A 26,281-nucleotide genomic window follows, 5' to 3' on the forward strand; every position below is an offset into this window, starting at 1 on the left:
GTAGGCAGGAAGGTGGCGTGGGTGGTGTGAGCAGAAGAGTGATGTCTCCAAACCAGGATAGTCCTGGGCAGGTGCGGCCTGTCAGGGAGCCCCCGACACCCCGACACCCTGTCAGGGAGCTAGGGGTTGGACACGGGAGCAGGTGCTCTGGCCGGGGGCCATCCCCTCTGTTGAAGGCGTGTGGAAGTCCTGATCCCCTACGCTCCCCATGTCCACGGTGACAGGTGGCAAACTTGGGTCTAATGGGCCTCTCCCAGTGCCCTGTCCATGCCCCTTCGGAGTGAAGGCTGTGGTGTTGCCAACACACTGTTTCCTGGAGAGGAGTGTTGCCATCAGGATGGAAGTAAAGAATTTGACTTGGGGGCTTGGCAGATGCCCCTTTCCTAACAGGGACCCTGATGCCGCCGTTGCCATGCCAGCCGCCTTGGGAGGGGGGGCCCTGGGAACTGGGGCCCTGGGAACTGGGACCCTGGGAAAGGGGACCCTGGGGGCTGGCCGGGGAGCTTCATCCTCGTGTCCCTGGGAGGCCTGAGCCATGGAGCCTGGGACAGGTGTCTGGGGGGGCAGTGGGAGGCCATCAGGAGCCACACGCAGACAGGCCTGGGCTCAGCAGGTGCACCGCCAGGAGGCATCATGATCTTTTTGACCACGGTGGTGTTCCGGTGGGGAGAGACAGTGGCCTGGGGCTGGCGGTTCCTTCCCAAAGGGCCACAGCAGTCCCGTGTTCAGCTGCCCAGCGGCTCTGTGGGGGGAGAAGGAGCTGAGAGAAGCAGCCTCCCCCCTCCCTCTGCTGGAGAGATTAGCAGACCCCCCCCAGTGAACCCCTCCCTCTGCTGGAGAGATTAGCAGACCGCCCCCAGTGAACCCCTCCCTCTGCTGGTGCGGGCGGTGGTGACCCCCTTGCCCACTGCAACGGGGACCTGCCTGCTGCTGGTTGTTCCCGACACCGGGCCCGGCCCAACCTCACGACAGCAGGTCATTAGCGCGACCGTCCACTCCGGCAGGGGCTGCGGGCTGCGGCCTCTCACTCCTGCTCAGGAGCTTTATCTCTGCCGCCACCTCGCCTCCAGCTAAATGAGGATTAATATTTTAACAGGATTATGTGCTGTGGGTTAGCAGGACTCTCTGGGGACTCCCGGTGCTCCCCTCCCTCACAGCCCTTCCCCTCCTCCCTGGCCTCCCTCCTGGTGTGCGGGGAGACGGGGTCCTGAGGTCGGTGCGGGGGGGGGGTGGCTAGGGCTGCCTGGTTCTGGACTCCAGGGTGGGGGGTGGGCGGGAGGGCTCTGGGCTGTGGGGACAGTTTGTCTTGAAGAGGGGGTCTGTCCCAGGGTAGGGATGGCCCTGCAGGGCGAGTTCCCTGAAGACACCAGACCACCATGGGGGAGAAGGGAGGAGGACAGAGTGGGAGCTGGGGGTGGGGGGAGATAGGGTGGGAGGGATGCCCACTTTCCCCCGCGTCTCAGCCCCCTGAGTGGCACAGCCTCTAAATTTAATGTATCAGGACTTTTTGGGCTTTCTCCTGGAAGAATACTCCAATTCCACCCACATTTTATAAAAGCGTGACTGTTCCCGTCCCTCTCCTGATTCCATCACGGAAGGACAAAATCCAGATTCTCAGGTGGGGCTTCCCGGCCCTGGGCGCTTGGCCCCTTTGGGTCCCCTGGGTCTCCCGTGTCCGGGGACCCCTGCATCGGTCTCCTTCCCAAGCTGGAGGAAGGTTCTGCCCCCAACTTGGGAGCTTTTCCCCGTGGCAGAGCCAGGGACCTTGACGATTCTTCTGTTGAACCGCTTGTCACCTGTGTAAATTACGAGTTTGTGGGTCTGCTTTCCCCACCACTGAGGAATGAAGGAGGGAGGGAGGTTGGCTCCCCGAATGGGGGACCAGGGCTGACATTTGCACACTCGTGTTCATAGTGGTGATTCACAGGAGCTAAAATGCAGAGGCAGGCTGGGAGTCCGTCGTCGGATGAGGATCTGTCCCCGCAGTGGAATGTCACGCAGCCTTAGATGGGAGGGGTGTCCGGACACCTGCCGCCCTGTGGATGGGCCTGGGGGACATGGAGCCAGGTGGAGTCAGCCAGTCGCAAAAGGGTAGAGAGTGTAGGGTTCCGTTTCTGGGAGATTCCTGGAGTTGTCATACCCAGAGCGTAGGATGGGGGACGTGAGGGGTCAGAGACGGGGGCGGGCAGTTAGTGTTTAACAAGGATAGAGTTTCACTTTGGAATGACAAAGTTCCGCAGGTCACGTGCACAAGAGCGTGAATGCGGATCTCCTGGGTATTTTACTACAAATAAAAATTTTAAAATAAAAAGACCCTGGAACCCTGGGGCCTTTCTGAGATGCCAAGAATGTTAAGGGGGATTCAGCACCCGGTTGGAGAACTCCAGATGCTGCCCGGTTGGTGGACAGTCCCAGCGAGGCCCCGGCTGTGTCAGGGGTTTCCGGATGAGGATAAGAAGGACGGGGCTCCCCCCCCCGACACCCCCTCCCCCAGTGGAGGCCAGACCCGCAAACCGAAATCACGGCTGGAAAACCTCTACCCACCCCCACCCCTGTTTTACGAATAAGTAAAATAGTTTTAGAATCTTAGTGGTAACTAGGAAGATAATTTTGGAAGTAGTTCAAGCTCATTTCGGGACCCTTGGAGCCTACAGACGAGCCTAGAGAGGGAAATAAGCACAATTTTACAGCTCACGGCCCGAGGGACAGCGGCCAGGGGTCTTTTCCCTCGAGCATCATGAACATCCACTTACGTGTGGGTCGAGTGTGAGAAAAAGGTTAGTTTTGTTTTGTAATATTTTATTTATTTTTCAGAGAGAGAGAGCACAAGCAGAGGGGAGGGGCAGGCAGAGGGAGAAGGAGACTCCCTGCTGCACAGGGAGCCCAATGTGGGACTCGATCCCAGGACCCTGAGATCAGGGCCTGAGTTGAAGGCAGCTGCCACCCAGGTACCCCTAAAGGTTGGTTTTGATTTTGTCTTCCTCTTAGTGCTTAGTGAGTGATGAGCTGCTGAACAGAACATTCTCAGTGGCCAGTGTGGGGCGCTCGCTGCCCGTGGGGGCTGGGGTGCGGGCGTGGGGCGTGGGGATTCTAGCCAGCAGGGCCCTTGAGCTGAGCTTGGAGAGTCTGCTGAGCCTCGCGGGCCTGGGACCTCTGGTTGCCCACCAGTGGCCTTTGCAAGATGGTCCACAGCCACGAGGCCCTGCATTCAGGCCACTTTGGGGGTCAGGGGTCCCCAACCCTCCTCACCCATCATTACCTCCTCCCCACCCGGCTGGGCCCTGGACCCCACGCCCCAGGCAGGCTCCCAGGGCCGGTGATCTCCCCTGGGGGCTGCAGGAGGAGGCTCGGTGGCTGTTCCTGAGCGGCGCCGCCATTCTTTGGGGCCATCACCCTGCTTGGGCCATCAAGGGCATCACCCTGTCACCCCTCCCACCCTCCTCCCTCCATCGGCTCTCCTGCTCCAACAGGTTGGCTCCCGTCCTTGCGCTCACCTTCTCCCAGCTTCCTCTTGCCCTCCCTCCGCTGTCCCCCGGCGCGCTCCTCACTGAGCACCGCTCTCCACCATTTGCTCAGGGACACCAGCTGCCATCACACGACAATGGACTCCCAGGTCCAGAGAGCGTGAGGTCTGCTCACCTTGGAGAGCTGGTCAGGGGCTGGGCTGGCCGGATGCCCAGACTCGGCAGGACCCGCCTCTGGGACCTCCATGCAGGGGCCTGGGGAGGTGTCCCCAGAGGTTGGTCAGGGGCAGGGGGGGCCCTGGCAGGGTGTGTGGCTCTGTGCGGCCCTCCCTGTGCTTCTGGTTGGTGCCCCACGGCACCTGGTGTTTAAGCAGCTCACTTTCTGGGTCAGCATGGAGGAGACCCCGCCCCTCACCGCCAGCCTGGCTTGGAGGACCCCAGAGGGGCTGGGTGGGCGCGGACCACGGCTGGGGAGCCAGCCTGGCTGGGGAGGTTGGGCAGGGGCTGAGTCTGCGCTTTGCTTGGATCGGCCGAGCCCTTCCTGCCTCTGGCACCCGGGCGGTGAAGGGTGGGCCCCGGGTCCCTAGCCCGAGAGGCACAGGCCCTGCGTCCCCACTGAGGACAGGTGAGCAGGGAAGGACTTGGTCGCCTGGGAAAGATGCGCGTGGGGTCTCGGGTAGGTGGCCCCGGCCCAGCTCTCCCGCTCCTGCCAGCTGCCGGCCTTGGTGGCTTCTGCTGCTCGTTGGGATGTAGGTCCCCACTCCAGCCTCACTTTCCAGTAATGCCTCTGCCCCTGCGGATTCATCTGGATCTGTGGACTTTTCTGTAAGGGCTGCGTGTCGGAGGAGAGGGGAGGTGCCCCGGTGCTCAGCCCAACCCCAGGTCATGCTAGGCTCGTTGTGCTGTGGAGAGAGAGCTGGGGAGTCTGTGGCCTGTAGTGTCCCCCAACCCTGAGAATCTGCCTCGGGGAGTCCTCCTTGGCCTGTCCTGCTTCCCTCCCCCACCTCAGTGCCAGCAGACCCCAGCAGGTCCATCACAAGGAGGACGATGAGAAATGAGGGGTTCAGCATCGCGGTGTCTGTCGTTGGAGCATGAGCTTTCTCCCTGGGCAGCAAAGGCCTGGGTGGGCATTTCCCACCCTCTCAGGGACCTTGACCCCTGGAGGACAAGGCGGGGCTGTGTGGGTGGGGAAGTCAGCGGCACTGTCAGCTGGTTGGTGCAGGAAGGCAGAGGGAACAGAGCAAGGGGACCTGAGGGTACACTCCTGCCTTCCCACCTCAATCCCCCAGTGACCCTGACTCTGCGTGTGTCTTGGGGCGGGAGGTGGTGTGTCCAGGACCCTCCTCTTCCTGGCCTTGGCTGGCCAGGCTGGTCACCCCCTTGGTCCCGTCTGTGGCTGAGCCCTCCCCAGCGCCCCCCGGGGGGAGCCCGCTGCCAGCCGCCACCCCCTTGCAAGTCTGTCTCCCCTGCAGCTAGTCCATGAAGGTTTTTTTTTTCCTGGAACTTTGTCATTGTCCCCTAGGTGTTTCAGGCATCAATCTTTCCCTCTGCTTTCTCCTCAGAACTCCAGCTAGTCTGGGCCTCTGGCCCCAGCCACGGTCTCCAGGAGAACTCAGGCTTGGAACCTCCCCAAAGTGTGTTTCTGGGGTGTGCTGGCTTCGAGGCTTTCCATCTTGTCCCAGCAGCTGAGCTCTGCTGCGCAGGGTGTGGAGGGGCCTGTAGCCGTGGGGGCGGGTGGTGGTGTGGAGGGGCCCGCAGCCCTGGGGGGCAGGTGGACCAGGGCTGTGTCTAGGGCTGTCTGCACAGTGTAAGGGGTGCCCGTCCCTCTCCTGGCTCCGGGCACAAGGCCAACCACCCTGGTTGGAGGCGTGGCGGTGCTGACTTTGCCCGAGGGCCAGGCCCGTCCAGGGCCCTTCCTGACGCCAGGCAGCAGGAAGAAGACAGATGGCATCTGGGTCCATCAGGGCCACTGTCACAGGACCTTCCGTCAGGGGAGCTCAGAGCACTTGCTACCTCCAGAGCCAGCTGTTTGATAGCCGCCCCGGTGCTGCGTGCCCAGGTAATGAAGAAGGGGCATGTCAGGCAGATAAGGGGCTACCTTTGGCCGCGCAGGGCAGATAAGGGACGGTAACATGTCCCTGCTACACCTGCTCCAACTTCTTGCCTCCACCTACGGGAGGGTGGCATTCCTCTTGGGCAGCAAAGGTCTTTAGGCAGAGAACCCCCTTTACGTAGGCGCTGCTGTCGTCACAGAGTTCCCCTCCCGGTGGCCAGGGGAAGTGTGCGGGGCCGAAGTCAAGAGCCGTACTGTCGGCCACCGTGACCCACCTGGCCCGGGTCCGAGGGAGGGCAGGAGAGAGAGCGTGCTCCCGCGGCAGAGACCCTCCAGGGGAAGGTTCAGGAAATCTCGCTGGAGGCTGGACTTGTGTCCCCTGTAATGTGGCCACAGCAGGACACCTTAATTTACATGCGTCTCTGTGACCCTCCGTCTCAGCCTGTCACACTGGTCAGCACGGGTGGGGGGGCACCTGCTGTGTGACAGGCAGAGGGGGAGGTGCTTTCTGAAGGCTGGGGGCATAGATGGAGATCTGAAACCCAGGACCCTCCCGGACAGGTTGGTTGAGGTCTGAGAGTAGGCGGGGGACAGGGAAGGAGTGACCCTCGGAGGCCCCTGCTTGGGGGCACAGCCGTGAAGCCCCCTGGCGTGTGGAAGGCATGGTGTATCTTTGCTCTCAGGGATATTGATGGCACACCTTGGTGGGCGGAAGGACAGGGGGTCTTGGTGGCTAGAGAAAGTGCTTTGCCAGCTGAGAGGTTTTTGTTGTTGTTGTTTTGTTTTTAACCAACCATATCTAAGCTGGTTTCTGGGAAGGATAAGGTGGTGCAGAATCATCAAATCCTTATCATAGGGATGAACAACTGGCTTGGGCTGCTCAGGGACCCAGGGTGCTGGAGCTTGTGGGGACAGGGCAGGGACTCCGCCCGTTGCAGGAACCCTACAGACTCAGGGACACACGGACCATAAACTATGACGCCAGAGATGTTCCCTCCCCAAGACAGGCCCCTGAGAAAGGGAGGAGATGGGGGTCCAGGATGCAGGGTGGGTCAGCTTCTGTGATGATGCTTCTACCAGGACGTTCATGTTGGGTGAAGTTCGCAGGAGGCAGGACTTTTTTTTTAATTTTAAAATTTTTTTAAAAATTTGTATAATGGAAGATTTCGTAATCCCCAGGAGATAGAATGCACAGTATGCTCTCCTGTGCAAGGTCACCCTGACGGGACGGTCACTGACGGTCACGTTTGCTTTATTGTCTCCTTAAGCTTTGCTGTTCTCTGGGGCTGAGGTATCCTCCGACCCCGAGCGGACAGTCTGTGGTTTTGCTCCTCCAAATGCGGAAACTTCGTGACATAATTACAGCTCTGGTAACAAACAGCATCAAAATCAGCAGGAATTCCTCCCTCCGGGCTAATGCCCCGTCTGTAACTGTAACTGACGTCTCAGATGGCCTCGGAAGTATCTTTTTGCCGCTGGTTTGTTTAAGCTGGGTTCCCAACAAGGTCCACACATTAAGTGTGATCACTGGGCCTCTTAAATCTCTGGGTCTAGCTCAGGCATCACCCCCCTCCATCACCAGTTTCCCTCCTGCCGTGACTTGCGGAAGCCAGATCCGCTGTCCGGCCAGCATCTGCCCCTTCTCCATCCCACTGAGCTGATCACCGCCCGAGACGCCTCGGCATCTTTGTCCCCACCTCTCCTGGAAACAGAAGTCTAGCTGGGAACCTGATGGGACGCAGGCTCGTCTCTCTGCCAGACCCCTTCCCGGGCAGGCGTGTGTCTCCCTCTGAGGCTCACCTGCGATGCTGGTCCGCCCGTCCGCGGGGCATGCCCCAGCTCTTCGAGGACACCTCTCATCCATGGTCTCATCCGCCCATGACCGTTGCAAGAAATAACTAGGTCACGAGAGCTTGCAAAATGGCGATTTCCGAATGGCATCGTCTATCTGCCGCGAGGAGCTAGAATCCTCCCGTTAATCAAACCAAACCGTCCCCTTCAGCTGGCCTTGCAGATTACCCTGGGACGCCCGCCGCTCAACAAGGAATAGCCTTAATTCGCTTCTTTTCACGAACACTTTCCAAAGTAGAGGTGGGGGCCTATTACATCCAGGGGATTTCTAGGAAGATTTTGTTTTCTCTTTTTCTACATATTTATTTTATGTATTTAGCATGTTTTAACCAGTAGTCTTCACTTTAGGCTTGATCTGTCCGTCGTTGGCCAGGGATTTCTGATCCTCCCCCCTCAGAGGTGGCACACCAGGAACGGGAGGAAGGGTGACTCCCTGGGGCGGCCGGGGCCCCTGGGGCTGGCGTGCAGGAGGCTCCCTGGGACTGTCGGAGGATTTATTGTCCTGTCCTGTTTGAAGTGCGGGGGTTGGGCCCTCTGATAAGTAGCCATATCTCAGCAGCATCCGATTAGAGGGCAGGGCGTTCTGATAGTCACGGAGCCCTGCTGGGAAGAGGGAAAGAAATCCCTCGAGGGAAAACCACGCATCAGGAACAAAAAGGTCCCCGGGCTTTGTAGTCTCCCAGAAGGACACCAGGTGGCGCTGTCCAGCCACCGATCTGCCGGCCTCCCGCTCCGCGCTGCTGGGGCCTCCCCCACTTTGAACCCACCTGGCTCCAAGGCCCACTGCTCCTGGCCAGGCCCTGGGGCCAAGGGAGGACCGAGTCCCCTGTGCCCCCCAGGCTGCGTGGATGTGGGTTTGCTGGTGCAGTCCCCAACCCCAGCATGCTTGTACCGGCCATGGTGACAGCCGCAGAGCCCTGCTGCTGGGGGTCTCCTCCGCGTGCTCCTACAATGAGAACCGGTGACTGTTGGTCAGCCAGCTGAGGCCCGGGGGCAGGTGGCTGTCGCAGAGTGAGGAGGCCAGCTGGTGGGTGCACCTGGGGTTCCAGCTTCCTGCCCCGGGTGGAAATAGCGGGGGTGGACCAGTGTGGAGGACGGCAGGAAGGGGCGTCCCTGGCTCCAGGGGGCCTGGTGAGTGGCGGGTCACCTGGAAGGCATCCTGCGTGACATAGTTACAGCTCTGGTAACACAGTATCAAAATCAGCAGGAATTCCTCCCTATGGGCTAATGCCCCATACAGACGTACAGACTGTACAGTTACAGTCTGTAACTGTAACTGACGTCTCAGATGGCCTCGGAAGTATCTTTTTGCCGCTGGTTTGTTTAAACTGGGTTCCCAACAGGGTCCGCACATTAAGTGTGATCGCTGGGCCTCTTAAATCTCTCTGGGTCTAGCTCAGGCATCACCCCCACCCCAGTGGCAAAAGGAAGCTCTTCCTGGGGTCCCGCTTGAGAGTCTTGATGGATGGAAGGTGGGGCACATCCCTATCGGCCGCTTGGCCCTGGGGAGGGAGGGGGCCTGCAGCGGCCGCTGAGGGCTCCTGTGTTCCAGCCCTTCACCGCCTTCCCTGCTGGGGGCCATCCTGGGGCTCTGAGGGCAGGATGGGGAGTGGGGGGTGCTGTGGGACCAGACAGAGGGACTGACCCCCTGCTGGGCTGCACCATGGACCTGCTTCCCTGTCTGACCCTCCAGGAGGAAGCCAGACGGCCTGGTAGGCCGCCATGCCCTGCCTTATCCCTGCCAGCCCTTCTCTCCCTCTCCCCTCACCAGGTAGAGCTCACGCACCCCACATTTCTTCTGTGGCCGAGTGATCATGTCACACTGCGAGGAGATCCAGGGAGGACCGGGGGGAGAGCCAGGGGGTTTCATGAGCAAAAGGCCCAAACAGAGGGAGGGTCTGAGGCCGCATTGCATGACCTCTTGTGTGCATTTGTCACCACGACTCAGCCACTGCCCCCCTAGGGCCCGCGAGGCCCCGCACCCGAGGTGGGCTTCCAAAGGCAGGCCTGGCCCTCTCGGCACCGGGCTCCTCGGGAGCGAGCGGCAGGGGGATTTGGGGTCGCCGACACGGGGGCCTGGCTGCTGGGCCTTAGAGGCAGAGCAGGGCTTTCTAGTGCCAGTCCGCCCTCACTGGCCTGTCCTCGGGGGTCTGGGGGGGAGAGTCCTCTTCTCCTTTCTCAGGGACCCTGGAGGAGCTGCCAGGAAGGGGTGGAGTGGGCAAGCCGGGTGGGCAGGGAAGGCCTGGACAAGGGGCCAGTCAAGGCCTTTTCAGCAGGGATGCCAGGCCTTGCTTGAAGAGGAGGGGTATGGCTGCTGCCCCCTCCAGGGGCGAGGCCCTCCTGTCCTTCCCCTGTCACCCCCCAGTCATGGAGCAGCCTCCGGGGAGGTGGCCCTGCCCTGGCTGGGTTCTTGCTGTCCCCTTCCCCTCAGGGGTGCCAGATGGGGTCGGGCCGAGGCAGCCAGGTCCGGGCTCTGGCTCCTGCCCCATCCCTTCCCGAGGGCCCTGGGGGAGCCAGGAGGAGGGCCAAGCAGGCCGGCAGATGGTGGGCTGGGAGGGGGGGCTGCCCGGGCAGATGGGCCGGCTCTCAGGACAGATGGTGGGCCGGGCAGGGCTCCGGAGCCTGCCCCATCTGCTCCAGGCCCCTGGTGGGGCTTTGCTTGTCCACCTGGGGCTGAATTGGGAGGAGGCCCAGGCCTGCTTGTGTTCTGCGGGGTCCTTTCTGTCCCAGGGCTCTGGGCTGGGTGTCCCTGCCTAGGGCTGCTCAGGGGTCTTGTAGCCCCCTCCCCACAGCCGGCACCGGGCCGGAGCTCACAGAGCTTGAGGGATTCCCGAGCATTTCCCAAGGGTCCAGGGGTGCCCAGGTAGAGCACCTAGCACTAGGTGAAGCCGGGGGGCTCTTGGCAGACGACAAGCACTCCCTTGTTGTCAACAGTCAGCCCACTACCGTGGACGAGGGGTCCACTGGGGAGGGAGGGTCACCCCGGTGGGGGGTCAGCCCTGCCTCCCAGGGGACGGGGTGGCTGAGTCCATGCAGGCTTCAGGGTGGGACAAGGGCAGGCAGGTGGGCAGAGGGAGTCTAGGGCAGGAGGTAGGGGGGTGGTCCACTTCACTGTGGTGGGCGTGAGGACTCTGGGCATCCCAGGGAGGCTGTGGGGTCACCCCCTGTGACGTCAGTCCTCAGACCCCTGTGCGGGGCGCCATGGCCGTGTCCTAGGCCTGAAGGGGTTGGGAGAATTGATCCTATGTGTTCTTCTGTTGGTAATGATGCTAGAAAACACCTTTTTCTTTTTCTTCCTTCCTCCTTCCCTCCCTTCCTTCCTTCCTTTCTTTCTGACCAGTTACAAAGCAAAACCTTTGCTGACAGATTGCAACACATGGCTGTTCCCACAGAGCTTGGTGTGGACCGGGTGCTGGGGTTTCCTGTTGTCGGGGGCAGCTCTATTCAGGGGGGCCAGTCCCCCTGCTCCAGGCAGAAGGGAAGTGGGGACATGGGGGTGTCAGGGTGGAGGAGAGGGCGTGACAGGCTCCAGGTCGCCTTCCAGAAGGTCCCCTGGACGCCAGGTAGAGTGTAATCCCGGTGTCTGCGCCAGTGTGGGCCCAGGGCTCTCCGTCCCTTGCCCACATCCCGCCACCCTCTTCCCTAGGCTCCTCCCCCAACTCAACTCTCCCGGAGCCAGACAGCGGGGTCAAATCCCACTACATCCCTTAGTGGTGGGTGGCCTGGGACAGGTCGCTCACCCTCTCTGGGCTTCGATTCCTTTACGTGTGGAAGAGGGGCAGTAACTTCTGTACTTGGTGGGGTCGCTGGGACCGTTCCCCCGCGGTAGCCCTGAGACCCCCATCCTGCACCCAGCCGGAGCCCACTTTCTTACCGCGTTGTGGTCTTCATTTCCTGTCGTTGGGGTGGAACCCGCGTATGTTAGACAAACCATGGTAAAGTCCGCGGTCTCTCGTGCCTGGCCGTGTCTGCCGGCACCGCCGCTGTCTACTTCCTGAACGGCCTCAGTGGCCACCCCTGGCGGCCACCAGCCTTCCCTCTGTCTCTGGAGCCGCCCTCCCGGGACGTTTCATGTGGATGGAATCGTCCAGTGTGTGGTCTGATTCTGCCCTCGGGGCGCCGTGTTCTCCGGGCCCATCCGTGTTGCAGGACGTGTCCGAGTCCGTGCCTTTGCATGGCTGAGGAACAGTCCGCGGTGTGGCTGGGCCACATTTCGCATCTCCTTTCGTGCCTCGACGCCTGACTGCTTCTGCCTTCCTGCTCCTGTCAAGCATGGGGCTGTGAGCGTGTGTTGTAGACTTTCACTTAAACACCTGTTGTGTTGTTCTTTACGTGAATCCCTTTGCAGAGACATGCGTTGTCCCTGCACAGGGCGGCCCGGAGTGTCCCCGTGGGCTCCAGTCTCAGCACAGGTCCTGGGGAAGCCCGTGTCCTGGTCCGTGTCCATTATCTGGATCCTTCTTTGGGGTCCATGGAAGATGACGAAGCTCCTTGTTGAGATCCTAGAAGTGCCAGGCTCCTTCTCAGGGTGAGGCTGACTCCATGCTGCCTTGCGCTGCACATGGGGGAAACTGAGGCACACAGGGACTCAGCCTTTTCCTGTGCTCTTCTGCTGTTCCTGTTCCTGTTTCAAGGCGAGGACAGAGTGGCCCAGAGCTTCCGTAAAGTCCTTGCAGGGGGCTGGCTTCTGACCCAGGCCCATGCCTCATGGGACGGAGACCTGCGGGTTCTGCCTAGATCTCGGAGGGGCCCAGGGTTGGGGGACACCCAGAGTGTCTCCAGGGGAAAGGGGACCAGGGCCCCAGGTCAGCGATGGAGAGATGGAGGCGCGTGATCCACTGCCCCAGCTTGGTTGCCCTCTGCCTCTCCTTCATGGGACATGTGTTTGTTGCTGAGACCCAGAAATCCAGGAGGGGCTCTTACTGGCTCAGGAGGGTCGTTGCTGTTCCCTGTAAACAGATTGTACACCCTTGGCCAGGCCGGCCGCATCCGCGCTATGGCCGGGCTTTGCACAAGCCCTCCGTCTAGCACCACTGATTTTGTAGATCCCTCTGAGGGGGCCCAGAGAGGTACAGTGGCCTGCTTGAGGCCACATAGCACTCGTGTCCTCAAACTTGCGGGAGTGGAAGTGCAGTGTGGGGGGTTCCACCCCTGCCCTGGTGGGGGCTGCCGCTCTTGGCGACAGTGGGACTGCCCCAGAAGCAGGCCCCTGCACACCTCTCGCACGTTCTGAGTCTCAGGCAGGGGCTGCTCAGATGGGAAGGCAGGCTCACCTACCCTTGCAGTGACCTGGCCCTGATTCCTCTGCTCCTCCCCTGCCCTGGGCCTCCCATGTCCTCTGAGCCATGCCCCTGGACTCCCATCCTCCGTGCAGCCCCCTGGGGACTGCCTTCCCTTGGTGCTGTCCCCACGGTTCTCTTGGGCCACACTGAGCCCAGACTGTGGTGGTGAGAGCGGGGCCCTGGTGGGGCAGGAGAGATACCGAGACGTCAGTGGCTGGACCCTGGCATCCTCTGCTGGGTCCTCTCCTGCCCGACCTGCTTAACCTGCTATTGATTGCTGACCAGGCCCTTCCCTTCCATCTCATTTTCGTGCCTAATGGCTTTGGCTGCCACTGATCCTCAGGAGGGAGAGTCGGGGCACCTCCTTACGGCAACCCACAGTGGCATCTGAGACATCTGCTGGCATCTGTGCCAGCCCTCCCCTGTCCCCCCACTGCACCCTGCCCTCCCCCCCAACCCTGCGTCCCTCCTGGGGTCCTGCTGTTCCTAACGTCATCCCTGCCCTCCCCCAGGCCATGTCCCCTCCCTTCAGGGCCCTCCAGAAGGAAGACAGAACACCCACCACCTGCCTCCTTCCCACCAGGCCCAGGAGAGCTTCTCTCTTCCACTGGCACCGCCGATTCATCAAGCTGATAGAGGAACTTTCTGGCGCGAATCCTCCAGGGAGGGAAGCACGGTGGGGTTATGCCCTTTCCCCAGCTCCCTGTTAGTCTTGGGCCTCAGGATCCCTCCTCTGAGTTTTACTCCGACCTGACCTGGGAGGGAAGCCTCTGTCGGCAAGGAAGGCCCCTCCCTCGGGGAAGTACAGCACAGAGTCCTGGGGGGGGGGCGTGGCGGAGCCCCCTGAGATGGGGCCCATGGGCAGAGGGGCCTGGGGCCAGGTGGGGCGTGTGGAGGCTTCTTGCTGGGCTGCTGTCCCTCTTCTGCAGACCCCCTGCCCCTCCCACCTCCCCCACCTCTGGCCGCTCCTGCTTCCTGCCGAGGAAAGTGACTCCCGCCTGAAGGGTCAGGCCAAGGACAGTGTCACAGAAGGAACACAGTCCAGTGTAGGTGCCCTGGCAGGCCGGTGGGGGGTGGACTCGGCTCTCTCCTTCCCTCCAACTGTAGCGGGGCTCCTGCCTTTCTGCTTAGTCCCCAAATGCCCGGCCCCACCCAAGATTCCAGGCCCCCGGCAGCGGGGAGGGGCAGTGGGGGCTCCCAGATTTGCAGTTTTGGCGCCGCCCAGCTCTGAGTGGCCACACTCCCTTGGCTCCTTCCCACACTCCCTCTGCTGGGGATGGGGGGTGCATTTGCAACCCCCCCAGCTATGAAATGCACTCGTAGCAATGCAGCCAGACCATGGCGGCCGCCAGCTGGGAACCCCCGCCACTCTCACCTGGGACCCACTGGTCCCCCTTCCCCCAGCGCCTGGCTCTGATCTTCTGTCCGAGTCTCCTGGAGGGGTTGGTCAGCCCAGTCGCGGGGTGCCGTGCCCAGAGCATCTCACTCCGTGGTGTCTTGGGTGTGGCCCGAGATTCCACATTTTATCTGGCCTTTGCTCCAGGGACCCCACTTTGAGAACAACATTAACTGAGCTCAGGGAACGTTTCCCTTCTTAGGAAGGGCCCCGGGCCCCAGGGCTTCATGTTTTGCTCCTTTTAGCCTCTCCTGGAAGCCAAGCCAGTGTCTGAAGGCCATCGAGGGGACACAGGGGGTATCTGGGGTGAGTGAGTCCTGGCCGGCATGCTGAGAATTGGGGGGGCGAGTTCAGCTCACCACTGGCGGGGACCCCCTGGGGACCCTCTTCACATTTCGTGGCATGTGCCCCCCACCCCTGGACCAAGCCCACACACCATTTCGAGCCATCGCATTAACGGGTATAAAATATTTACTAAGCTCAGCTTTTTGCAAATATTCCTTTGGTTCCTTTGCCTCTGCAGGGATCAGAAGCTTTGCAGCCCCGGAACGAGGGGCTGGCGTCGGGTAAGCGCGACGAGCCTAGGGAGGCCAGGCGGCTCCGTGCATGTCTGGGTCGCCTGCCTGTGAAGCCCTGTCCCCCGGTCACCGCCCTGGTGGATGGGCCGCCAGTGGGGGCTGGAAAAGCCACCTCCATAAATGGGGGTGGGCTGCGGGGGGCCGGGGTGCTACTCAGGAGATAATCAAAATCACCTTTCTAAAGCGCACCGTCCGCTCTTCTACAAGCCCGTTGTCGAGACCTTTAGGAAAACAAATGAGAAATGTTTAAAAGTGTATCTCTGCTTTATCTTTTAACACCTTTTATTGAAATGTTTCCTTTTTCATAGGATTTTTCCTGACTGCCGTCTTGCTCCCCGCTCTCTCCTGGAGCTGCAGCTCTAGGTCCCTGAGGCCTATCGGAAAAGCCCCAAGACAGAAGATGGGTTCGGAGTGGCCCAGGGGCCACCCGCCGGCTTCTCTGGGCTAGTCACGAATCTTCACATCCCACCTACACTTTGTGGGGTGCTGGTGGCTGAGAGGGAGCCACCGGGCCTGTGATGTGGGGCCTCTGGAGCCCACGGTGCCACCTGAAGCCAAAGAACTTGTCGCCGTCCCCGGGGTCTGTCCCTAGAGCCCTGCTGGGGGCAGGAAGGGGTGAAGCAGGTGAGCGTCTTCTCTGAGAGCCCCAGGGCGTGGGGGTCAGGAGGGCCCTGGAGCCTTGGCCTCCTGACCATCCCACCTTCATGCCTCCCGGAGCTCAGAAGCCACGAGGATGCTCGGGAGGATCCTGCTCCCGGACGGGCAGTCGGAGCAGAGGCGTGGGGATGAGAGAGCAGGGTTTGTGGGGGGCCGCCGGGTGCTGCCGGCCGCCCTAGCCAACAGCCCACAGGACGTGAGGGACTGTGACCGCAAGGAAGGGAGTTACACCGATGGCCAGTGGGAACTAGGAAGTGGCTCCTTCCCCAGGCAAGCCTCTGATGAAGCCACACGCTGGCCGCCCTGGGGACAGCAGCCTGTGGAACCCCAACCTGGGGATGCCAGCAGTGCTGTGCCCACCTCCGCGTGTGCAGGCCCTTGGGGCAAAGTGAAGCAGCGTCTCCACTTCCTCAGGAACGTGGCTCCATGGCTCCCTTGTCTTTGAATGGACGGAGGATGGATTCTGTGGGCAACGTAGCAGCACGCATGTCGAGAATAGTGTGGGTTGATGGGTCCATTTTCCCCCATTGTCCTTCTGCCCCTGGGCCCGTCACACTCAGGAAGCAGGAAGCTCCCGGAACGATCAGTATGTTGTCGGGGGGGAAGTTGTCATCAGCCCGGAGGGCTCTGTCTCCCTGTGATGCGCTCACGGAGCCCCGCTTTCTCCTGGCACGTTAGGGCCGCCCTGGGAGTTCAGACCAGGGAGAGAGGAGACGAGGCGATGGGTGGGAGTTAGGAGTCGGGTGGACGGCCAGAGGCTGGCTCCTCCCCCTTCGTCTGCTCTCTCCACAAACCCTAGGGGACGGTGGGACCGGCAGACGGGTGACAGCATCGTCCCACTGTTGGGGACAGCGTGTGGGTGTGGACGACATTGCAGCCTGAATTTTCTACATTTTGTCTGGGCCCTGGTGGAGCCATGATGGCCTGACCCATAAACTCGTTTCTAAGGGATAGATGGGCTTTCCTCTAGCTCGCTTTCAGTGGGCTGACATCCCGGCTCACGTGGACGGCGCGTCCCGGTCCCACTGAGCTGGGCCCAGGGAGTGGAGGGGTAGACATGGCCCCTGGACCTGGGGCAGGAGGGCTGGCTCTTGTCACCCCCCTACAGGGCCAGGCAGGTGCGGGCACATCCAGGTCGTACGTCCGTATAGGCCCAGAACAAAGGATGCTAACTCAGCCGATCCGTGCCCTGGCTGCTGGCTCGCATGGCCATTGAGATAAAAATGGTGAAAAGGATGAAAAAGTGCTCTTTTGGCAACAGGACGAGGGAAGTCAGGCAGGCAAGCTAGCCCAGAAAACAGATGGCCAGTGGTTAATGAGGGACCCATTTGCCTCCTTGGGGAAGAAGGCTTTGGGGGTTTGGTTTCTATCCTGACACCGTCACGGCGTCGTGGTGGGGTGGGGAGCTCAGCAGGCCCCCTCCCAGGCAGGAGCCGGCCAGGCCAGGGCCCAGGGGCTCTTAGCCCTACATTCCCTCTCCCTTCTCTGCACCTCTGCCCTGTGTCATCTGGGCCTGGAGTTGCCCCGCACTGGGTCCCCCTTTCTTTCGGGGATCTCCACGGAGATCATGAGGTCAGGGAGGGCCGGGCTCTGCTCCCCACAGCTGGCCTCTCACACAGGCTCACGGAGTCGAATGCGGTGAATGTTTCTTGCGTGCTTGTGACCTCTACCTCCATGTGCTTTGGTGACCGCCATCCCCACGGAGAGCACGTTTCCTGTTTACTGTGGGGCCACAGTCCGTGGCTGTCCAGCTGCGCCTCACACACAGCCCACGAGGAGGGCCCTGCTCTCAGGCCTGAGATGCAGCGGAGGGTTGGGAGCCCGGCCTGGGTCGGTGCCGCGGGCTCCCGTGATCGCGGGGCCTGTCCCGCAGGAGCAAGAAGGTCTTATTTATTTTCTTGGTGGGGCACCTTTCTGTCACGGTTGGCTCTCTCGGTCTCCTGCTGGCTTCCAGGAAGCCTGTGTGCCCACCGGCTGGGAACCGGCCCCTCAGCCCAGGGGCAGCGCTGGGGGGTGCCCACGCCGGGAGCTTCCCTGGGTCTGCAGTCAAAGCCGGGAGTCTGCTCAGCTCGCTCTTCACAATGAAATGCACATCTCCCAGTAAAAGGCAAATCTTTATTTCAAAAGGTTCAGTAGGATGGGACTTAAAAAAGATTTCCAGCTGGTTAAATTTAGGGCAAGGCAGCGGCCGGTCCTGAGCTCCGGGTGGGGCTCGGCCGGTTTCCACTCCCGGCGCCCGCCTCCCGCCTCGTCCGGATGCTTTTTCTCCCTTTGAGTCAGACAAACAATGCAGATGGTCGTGCTGGCCGGAGTTGTGCTTACTTAAAATAAGCGACACCAGTCGGGGGGTGGTCAGCAGGACATGGCCTCATCCCAGCTGCCCGACACCCTCTCCTGGAGGGGACACCCTCTCTGCGAGGTGGGCAGCACGCGTCCGGCGGTGCCCGGGGCTCGGTCTCCTCCCGGTGACCCCGGAGCCCTGCCTGCCGCTGAGCTCTGCAGCCTGACCGGGCTGTGCTGCCTGCTCCTATCCCTGTGCTCCCATCCTCATTCCTCCCCCATCAGGCCTCCTGGGGGGGCAGGAGGAGCCTCTGGCGTGGAAGAGTCTCCCTTCGACCCGACCCCTGACAGGCCGAGGGAGCTGCGGGGAGGAAGCCCTGTCGGTGGGACGAGGGGTGGGAGTAGGGTGGCCGGGGCCGTATGTCCCCTGTTCTCCTGCACACCCGTGCGCATGGCCGGGGGCTGGGGGTGGTGTGGGAAGACTCGTGTTTGAGGGTTTCATAGTCCAGAGACCTCCGAGTGGAGCTGGTGAGGGAGGGGAGGTTGGCTGGGGTTTTGGGACCTATGGACCCCCTTCAGAGCAGCTGTCAGAGGGAAAGTCTGGCCTTGGCCCATGGGTGGCTCTTCCCCTCCTTCCCCTCTCCCTTCCTCCCTTCCCTCCTTTCCCTCTTCCCCCCTCCCCTCCTTAATTCCCTCCCTGCCCCTCCTCCCTTCCCTCCTGCTTCCCCTCCTGTCTTCCCTCTTCTTCTATCATTCTTCCACGTCTCCCCCGCTCCCCCTCTTCCCTTCCTCCAAACCCTTCTCCCCTTTCCCTCCTCCTCTGGCCCCAGAGAAGCTGCTCTCTGCTGGTGGCATTAGTGAGACCAGCAGGCCCAGGCCCAAAGATGCACCAGCCCCGGCAGGAGTCTGGGAGCCCCGTCCTTTCACACGTGCTCTCTGCCCCCCCACCCCCGCACCGCTGGGCCACGTGGCCTCCCTCTGCGCCTCCTCCTCCCTCCCCATTCCCTGGACTGGAAACTCCAACCGTGGCCCCAGCCCTCCCCCCCGCCCCCGCCTGCCCTGGTTCCTCTCCTTTCCCCTCTGCACTGGACACAAAAGCAGACGGATGGGCAGAGCGTGATATTAGTGCCAGGACCTGATTTCACAGCATTTTCACGCAGTGCTCCGTAGAACCGAACAAATGTGCTGGAGTTGGGTCCATTGCAGAGCAGCAGAGCGGCTAGATCCCAGGGTGGGTGTGGAGGAGTGGGGCACTGTGGGCTCTGGGGGTGTCCTGGAGAGCTCAGCCCAGCATCACAGGGAAGCAGAGCCGGACCGGCAGGATCTCGGTTTCTTGGGGAGTGGGGAGGAGTCCCCCCAGGCACGATGCACAGCCCAGCTCCCAGGACCAGCCTCCAGGGGGTCCCATAAAGCACCCGTCAGGATGGTCTGTGTAGACCGAGGGAGAGAGAAGACAGGCCCGTGGTGCTCTCCTGCCGCGTGCACCTGCGGGCTGAGTAGGCTTCTAGGGCGTCCCTCCTGGGGCAAATGGAGAGCGGCACGGATTAGGGTTTGGCCAAAGGGGACAGGATGGCGTTTCTGCATGCCCCATACCCCCTGGTGGAGAGAAAAGGCATGGCCCCTGAGGACCTTGGGTTTCGGCTCCGTCCCCACCGCACCCAAGTGGAGGGAGAGCAGCAGGGACCCCCATTCTGAGGCTGGTAGGTGGGAATGAGGAAGGAGGGAAGGTAGGGCCAGGCCAGGTCCCCCCAGGCTGAGTTGGCTGGTGCCCCGATGGACATTTCCCACCAGCAGCTGGGCCAGCACCCCTGTTCAGCCCAGTTCAGCCCCAGGGAGAGCCCCAGGGTCATGCCATGGGAGCCCCGGGCAGGAGGCAGAAGTGTTGGCCCACGCCATGCTCTGGTGGGGCGTCAGACTCAAAGATGGCCCCCTCTGCGGGACAGGAGGACAAAGCATCGTGTGGGACTGGGAGGCACCCCCATCGGCGGGCTGGGGGTGCCCCCCTGGCTGGGAGATCACGTCGGCAGCTCCTCTCTGCCCAGTTCTCCTTCCCTTCTCTCCCTGTCTATCCATGTTAGCATCTTGCCTTGACTTTCGGTTCCTGGCTTGCGTCATGAAATATGCATAGACATCGAGGTGTAAATAATAAATAGGCACTGTCTGTCTGTGGGCCCACTACTGGCCCCGAGGCACAGGCGGGGGTCCTGGCCTCCAGCCCCCCTGCCCCTTCCGGTTTTATCCCCTGTCCCCAGAAGGGGAACTCTGTCCTGTGTTTTGAATTGTTCATTCACTCGCTTTTCTTTGTGGTTTTAACTGCTCTGTGCCTACTCCAAATGGCTTATGATTTATTTGCATATTTCTGACTTTAGTCGAATAGAGTCACCCTGTATTTTCTTCTGCACCTTTATTCCTTTTTTTTTTTTTTTAACTCATCGTCGTTTTTTCTGAGCTTCATGCATGCGAAACGTGGTTCATTTCTTTTCAGTGCCGGGTAGAATTCCTGCGTGCAAATGCACCACAAGCCCCCATCTTCCGGTGGTTGGACACGTGTTTAAGGATGTCAGCCTGCATTGCTATAAACATTGGGTTCTGGCCAACTGACCTCTGAGGGTGCTGGGCAGAAGCCTCAGATTTGGAGGCAATCCCTAGTTCTCTGCTTTTCCGCTGTTCCAGAAAAAGCCTGCTCTCTCCCAGCACAGCTGTTCTTAGCAGTTAAGGAGCCCATGAGAGCCTGCTTCCCTGGCTTCCAGGGGTTTCCACTGTTTCCCCTCAGGAGCAGCTAGCTGGTGCCATCAGCAAGAGTCACCCTGATGGAATGGTCTGTTTCTCCAGGAACTGGTTCTTTCTTCCTGCCGGGGAAGATTGTGTGCAGGTGGGGTGAATCTCTGGTCTACCTCCCACTTTTATGGCTCTGATTTCTGCCTCTCTCCCCAAGGCCAGGCACAGGAAAGCTACACTGAAGGACTTGATGGATTTTGTTTTTCATGGAAGGCAACCAACTTACCCTGACTTGCCTGGAACTGTCCTGAGATTTCTGCATCTCGGAAAACCTCTCTGGGATGCTGGGCCAGCTAGGATGGTTGGTTATGCCAGAGTCATGTCGTCATAGTACAATAGAGGCAATGCCTTGTCTACCTACCTACCCATCCATCCACCCATCCGTCTACCCATCCATCCACCCGCCCAACCATCCATCCATCCATGCACCCACCCACCCACCCACCCATCCATCCATCCACCCATCTGTCTACCCATCCATCCACCAAACCATCCATCCACCCACCCATCCATCCATCCACCCATCCACCCACCCACCCATCCATCTATCCACCCATCCATCTACCCATCCATCCACCCAACCATCCATCCATCCACCCATCCATCCACCCATCCACCCATCCATCCATCTATCCATCTATCCATCCACCCACCCATCCATATATCCAACCATCCACCCACCCATCCATCCATCCATCCACCCATCCATCCATCCATCCATCCATCCACTTATCCATCCATCCATCCATCCATCCATCCATCCATCCATCCACCCACTTATCCATTCATCCATCCACCCGTCCATCCATCCACTTATCCATCCACCCACCCACCCATCCATCCATCCATCCACCCATCCATCCACCCATCCATTCATCCAACCATCCAACCATCCATCCATCCATCCAACCATCCATCCAAACATCCATCCAAACATCCATCCACTTATCCATCCATCCATCCAACCATCTATTCATCCATCCATCCATCCATCCATCCATCCATCCATCTACTTATCCATCCATCCAGTTATCTATCCATCCATCTATCCATCCATCCATCCATCCATCCAATCATCTATCCGTCCATCCATCCATCCACTTATCCATCCATCCATCCAATCATCTATCCGTCCATCCACTTATCCATCCATCCATCCAATCATCCATCCGTCCATCCATCCATCCACTTATCCATCAATCCATCCATCCACTTATCCATCCATCCATCCACCCATCCATCCATCCATCCATCCATCCACTTATCCATCCATCCATCCACCTATTCATCCATCCATCCATCATCCATCCATCCATACACTTGTCCATCCATCCACTTATCCATCCATCCATCCATCCAACAAATGTTTCCTTGGTGACCACTGTGTGTTAACAAGACCTTCAAGTATTTCACTGATTTGCTTTAACTCTTATAGAATGGCTTCCCTTTCCTGGTTCCAGCTCCCAGAACTCCAGCACCCACAGCCAGGGTGCGTCTGACAATTCTGTGTCCCACAACTGTGTGGAGCTAGTGAGAGGGTTGCCCATACAGGGAGATGTGAAGGCACATTTCCACCAGCAGAAGAACTGCGTATTCATCCCATTCCTGGGTGTTAATTGGACTTCTTAGTTTTGTGGTTTATCCCTTTTAGAGAGCGTGGGTTGCTGCCATGTTAGAAAAGCTGTGTGGGGATGGTTGGCAATTGTACCCGGGCCGGAGGAGTCTGTAGGGAGGGAACATCTTGTTACGGCCATCTTTGGCTGCTGAAGAAAGATCCTAGTTCCTTGTTCCTGACCTTGGGGGCCTAGAGGTGGGGCCAGCAGGTCAAAGCCATCCCAGCAGGCAGGGGAGGCTCATTCCCTTGTGGAGCCTGGCGCCCATGAACCTGGCCCTTCTGCACGTAACTTGAAGAAAGCCTTATGGTTGTGGAGTCACCTTTGAATCAGAGGCACAACTCACATTCATTTATTTGTAAGTCATTTACTGAGCACCTCTTGTGTTCCAGGAACCATGCTAAGGGCTATGGAGGGCAAATGCGACCTCGGGAGGTGCTTCAAATGCAGGGTGTTTGCAATCCACAGGATGACGTGAGGCCACAGGATGCATGTCACCTCATGCTGACTGAGCCAGGACCAGAGGAGGCTGTCATGAAGCAGGAGGTTCCGAGGTGGGTGAGGAGGGCTGGGTGGTCAGGAAAGTCTGGGAGGCTTTGTGGAAAGTGGCACTTAGACAGGGGAGATAGTTTGGGTTGCTGTTTAGCAAATATTCATAGCCTCTCACCCACTGTGGGCAGAGAAAGAAAAGTCGTTTCCTTTCCCCATCAATGCCAAGGGAGATCAAGTGGCCTGTGCTGGTCAGTGGGATGACAGTGGACAAAGCACAAGCAGAGTGCGTGCTTGGATCTTGTGCTCTGGTGGATATGCCTGGAGCAGGGCCCCACCAGCCTGGGCTTTGGAGAGATACCTGGGGAGAAGACCCGGGTCCAGCCCACAGCCCGGAGTCAAGCTCAGACGATACCCATCCTGAGACAGGGCTGGCCTGCTGAGCCCGTTTTTAACCAGCAGAAAGGAGATCTGTCTGCAGACATGTCAGAATGATGGCAGATTCTTTTGTAAGCCACTGACTTTGGGGGAAGTTTGTTATGCAGAGTTATGTGGGAGAAGCTGACTAAGGCACTGGGTCTGGAAGAGGGAAGGTGTCGGGGAGAGGAGGGCTATGCAGGGGTGCAGAAGTAAGGAGGCAGAACTCTGTGTGAGGTTAGCAGGGAGGCTGGACAGGGTTTGAGGAGGTGGGAGGCAGAGTTGGAAAAGCACATTGGAAGCAGGCTGTACGAGCTAGTGGTGGTCCTAGAGAAGATCCCCTACCTGAGGGCACAGTCCTTCTCCCCCTTATCATGACCTCTGTATCTAAGCTTGCTCCTGAATTGCCATAGAACTTGGGAAAAAGGTATTTTTCTCTGGATGACTACAGGTGCCTACTGCCCCCCCCCCAGAACACCTGGATGTTTCAGTGAGGGGCTTGGTACCCGAGGGTGTTCTGAGCAGGTCCAGGCTCTGGGTTTTACCTTGGTTCTGGTGCCTTGGCCCTCAGTTCATCCAACTGGTCTCTGAGGACCCTCCTTCCCTGACATCCCAGCCAAAGAGTGGTGAACACAGAGGCAGGTGCCAGGATCAACGAGTTGCCTGGAGGGAAGCAGGATGGGCTTGGAAGTCCGGATGCATAGCCGGGAGCCCATGATGGTCTGGAGAAGAGCCGTGGATGCAGCTAGCACGTGGCCCCAGCAAGTGATCGGGCTCAGAGTGCTGGTTGAGGGCAGGAGGCTGGGGAGGAGGAGAGGACAGGCCCGGGGAGGAGAGGATCCAACCTGAGCACCATGAATCCAACAAAAGCAACAACCAACACGGTACAAAGTTTCCAAATATAAACAGCGCACATCCTCGTCAAGATGTTAATTAGGGCTCATTAGCTGCGAACAAGCTTGGTACGGCCTGGGGAGGCAGGCTCGGGCAGAGGGCGTCTCCTGGAACCTTCTGTCTGCCCTGGCGACTCAAGCCTGCGCCCATCTGCCGGGGCCTGCCTGCTGCCCGGCCTTCTGCTCGGCGGCCCCGCACCACCCCTGACCCCTCTGTGTCGGGCCTGATCGTCCCGGCGGCCTGGCTTCTGTCAGTGCCGTGGTCCGATGCGTGCGTGACGAAGGCGTGTGGAGCCGCCCACACGACACAGAATCCGCGCGAACGGTCTGCCGTGGCGGCAGGGATGGGTTGGGGGAGTGGCAGCTGCTCACGGCCGCCGGTCCCCAGTCACAGCGGGGCTGGGACCCCAAGCCCCTTGCCAAGCTCGTGTCACCAGATGAGAGCAGAACCTCCTTGGAGGGGGGAGAGGATGTAATTCCTTCCTGCCCTGCCCGTAAGATGACCTCCACTTGGGGCAAAACAAAACAAGAAATCGGTGCGGCCCGGATCCCCAGGCTTTTCCTCATTGTTATCATTATCTGCTCCGCTGGACCTGCGAGGACCCGAGGCGCCTTCCCAAAGGTTTTGGGCAGCCCGGATGGTGCCGATAATTGCCATCACTGCATCGGCTCCCCGGGCTGTGCCACCAGGAGCAGCTGGGTTGTGTCGGGTCTTGGGACAAGGAGAGAATTTTGCCGCGCTGTGGTTTTCAAGCCCATCTAGGCTGGGAGGATGGGGAGGAGGAGGGGGAGGACCTGCAAGAGGGGTCCCTGCCAGGGAGGGTGCTGCTGGTGTCCCACCGAATCCGGCGGCTTGGAGTGGCCCCTCTGTGGAGCACCAACCCCCGTCTCCGCAACCAGGACAGGCAGTGCAAGGGGCTGGCCCCAGGCTGAGGTCCCCTCCTGCCACTCCCCTGCCCCAGGTGTCCCCTCCCTCTGCCTTCCTGGGAGCGCTCATGGGAGTCCCCACCCGGAACCCCCTGGTTGTGCGCTTCTTCTAGGTCATCTGGTGAGGACACCGTAGGGACATCCTGTAATCATTAAAATCTGCAAGCTGCACGTAGGTCTCAGCCCCCCAGCAGGTAATGGGTAGGTTGTTTCTAAGCGTGAGGGGCAGGGGCCACAGCGGCTGTCCCTGCAGGTTCCAGCTCATGGGGGGGCGGGTTTCCCCTCTCACCTGCCAGCCACCACCCCTTTCCCTCCGCCTGCCCTGTGGACCTCATGTTCCTGAGAGAGACACCTTACGTCGCTCCCTCCGTTGTGGTGTGGAGTCAAATCCCTGTAAAAGTACCCCTGCAGAAGTGTATGTGCACATGTGTGCATGTGTGTGTGTCTGTGTTGGTGCACGTAGACGCACATGCGTGCACATGCATGTACACGGGTCTGTGTGAATGTACATCGGTGCACATGAGTCTAGTATCTGCATGTACACACGCATGTGCACATCTCTGTGTGCATACGTATACGTGTGTGTGCATCCATGTGGGTGTGCACGCCTCTCTGTGTACACGTGTGTGTGTAGGTGCACAGGCCAGGCTCCCAGGGCTCTGCTGACCCAGGGGGGTGGGGAGAGGTCTCAGCTCCACGGTCCTCTGCTCTCCTCCTGTCCACCTGCAGGTGCTGACGCGTCTCTGCCCTTGGCCCGTTACCTCCTATCGCAGCATTCGGTTTTCCTGTCACGGCACTCAGGGGCACCTGCGGTGACATGGTGACTCTTCCTGCCAACGTGCTCTGTGTCTCCCCGACGGCTGGTGCTGTGCCCAGGGGGAAGCCTGAGGCCTGGCTCTCTGGAGGCTTGAGGTGGTCCGTGGGCTTCCTCCTTGGCCACAGGGGGAATCTGGACCCTGTCTCTGACTGGTGTGGCTGTCAGCCTTTTGTGTTCTTTGGGGCTGGTGACCAGGGCCGGGCCTCTTCCCTACGCAGAGGCACACTCCAGCCAATCAGCATCCTGGGAAACAGCTCTCTGGATGCCACCAGGACAGAAGCAGTTTCCAGGTGCCCAGTGTGATCGATGCATCAGGAAATGTGTTCACGCGTGTCCATTTTGCTCCTGGGAGTCTGGGGGTGGCTGGGAGGGCACGGCTCCGGGGCTGGCCCGGAGAAGGCAGCCTACGGGCATGGGCTGGCCCTCGGTCCCCACACTGTGCCCCCGGGAGCCCCCACCTGCCCCACCGCAGGCTGCCCGCGTTCCCTCCAGGCGGGCTGAGAGGGCAGCGAACACGCAGGGAGCCGCTGGGTCCTGCCACAGAGACCCGGAGAGAAATACCTTTTGCTCCCCACCCTTCCCTCCAGGAGGACGTCCGGAGCCCTCTGCCCCAGCTCCTGGGATGCATGAGTGTGCCGAGGGTCTGGTCTGCAAGGTGCTGTTTGCTGCTGGGGAAGGAGCGTTGAGTGGAAGAGTCCCTTGCAGAAAAGACGGGGCCTTGGCCTCTCCCCACCGCTAACAGATTGCAGCCGGCGCGGCAAGATCACGGGGTGCGTGCATATGTCC

The 26,281-nt window shown here is 60.2% G+C and overlaps 1 long non-coding RNA gene across 8 annotated transcripts in view; it reads left to right on the top strand.

Moving 5' to 3' along the window:
- The window catches only part of LOC125087632 (uncharacterized), a 31,858-nt gene that overhangs the window by 1,938 nt on the left and 3,639 nt on the right, over positions 1-26,281 (top strand). For 2 of the 8 annotated variants that reach the window (XR_007123466.1, XR_007123471.1), the window contains exons 1-3: positions 18,653-20,640; positions 21,775-21,828; positions 22,345-26,265. This is a non-coding gene — a long non-coding RNA (uncharacterized LOC125087632). Of the gene's footprint in view, positions 1-7,846; positions 8,841-14,932; positions 15,249-18,652; positions 20,641-21,774; positions 21,829-22,344; positions 26,266-26,281 lie in introns of those variants that run through there. The other 6 variants (XR_007123468.1, XR_007123473.1, XR_007123470.1 and 3 more) reach the window with 6 other exon arrangements.

This window comes from Lutra lutra, chromosome 16, assembly GCF_902655055.1.
Source record: "Lutra lutra chromosome 16, mLutLut1.2, whole genome shotgun sequence".
In the NCBI taxonomy this organism is placed as follows: Eukaryota; Metazoa; Chordata; class Mammalia; order Carnivora; family Mustelidae; genus Lutra; species Lutra lutra.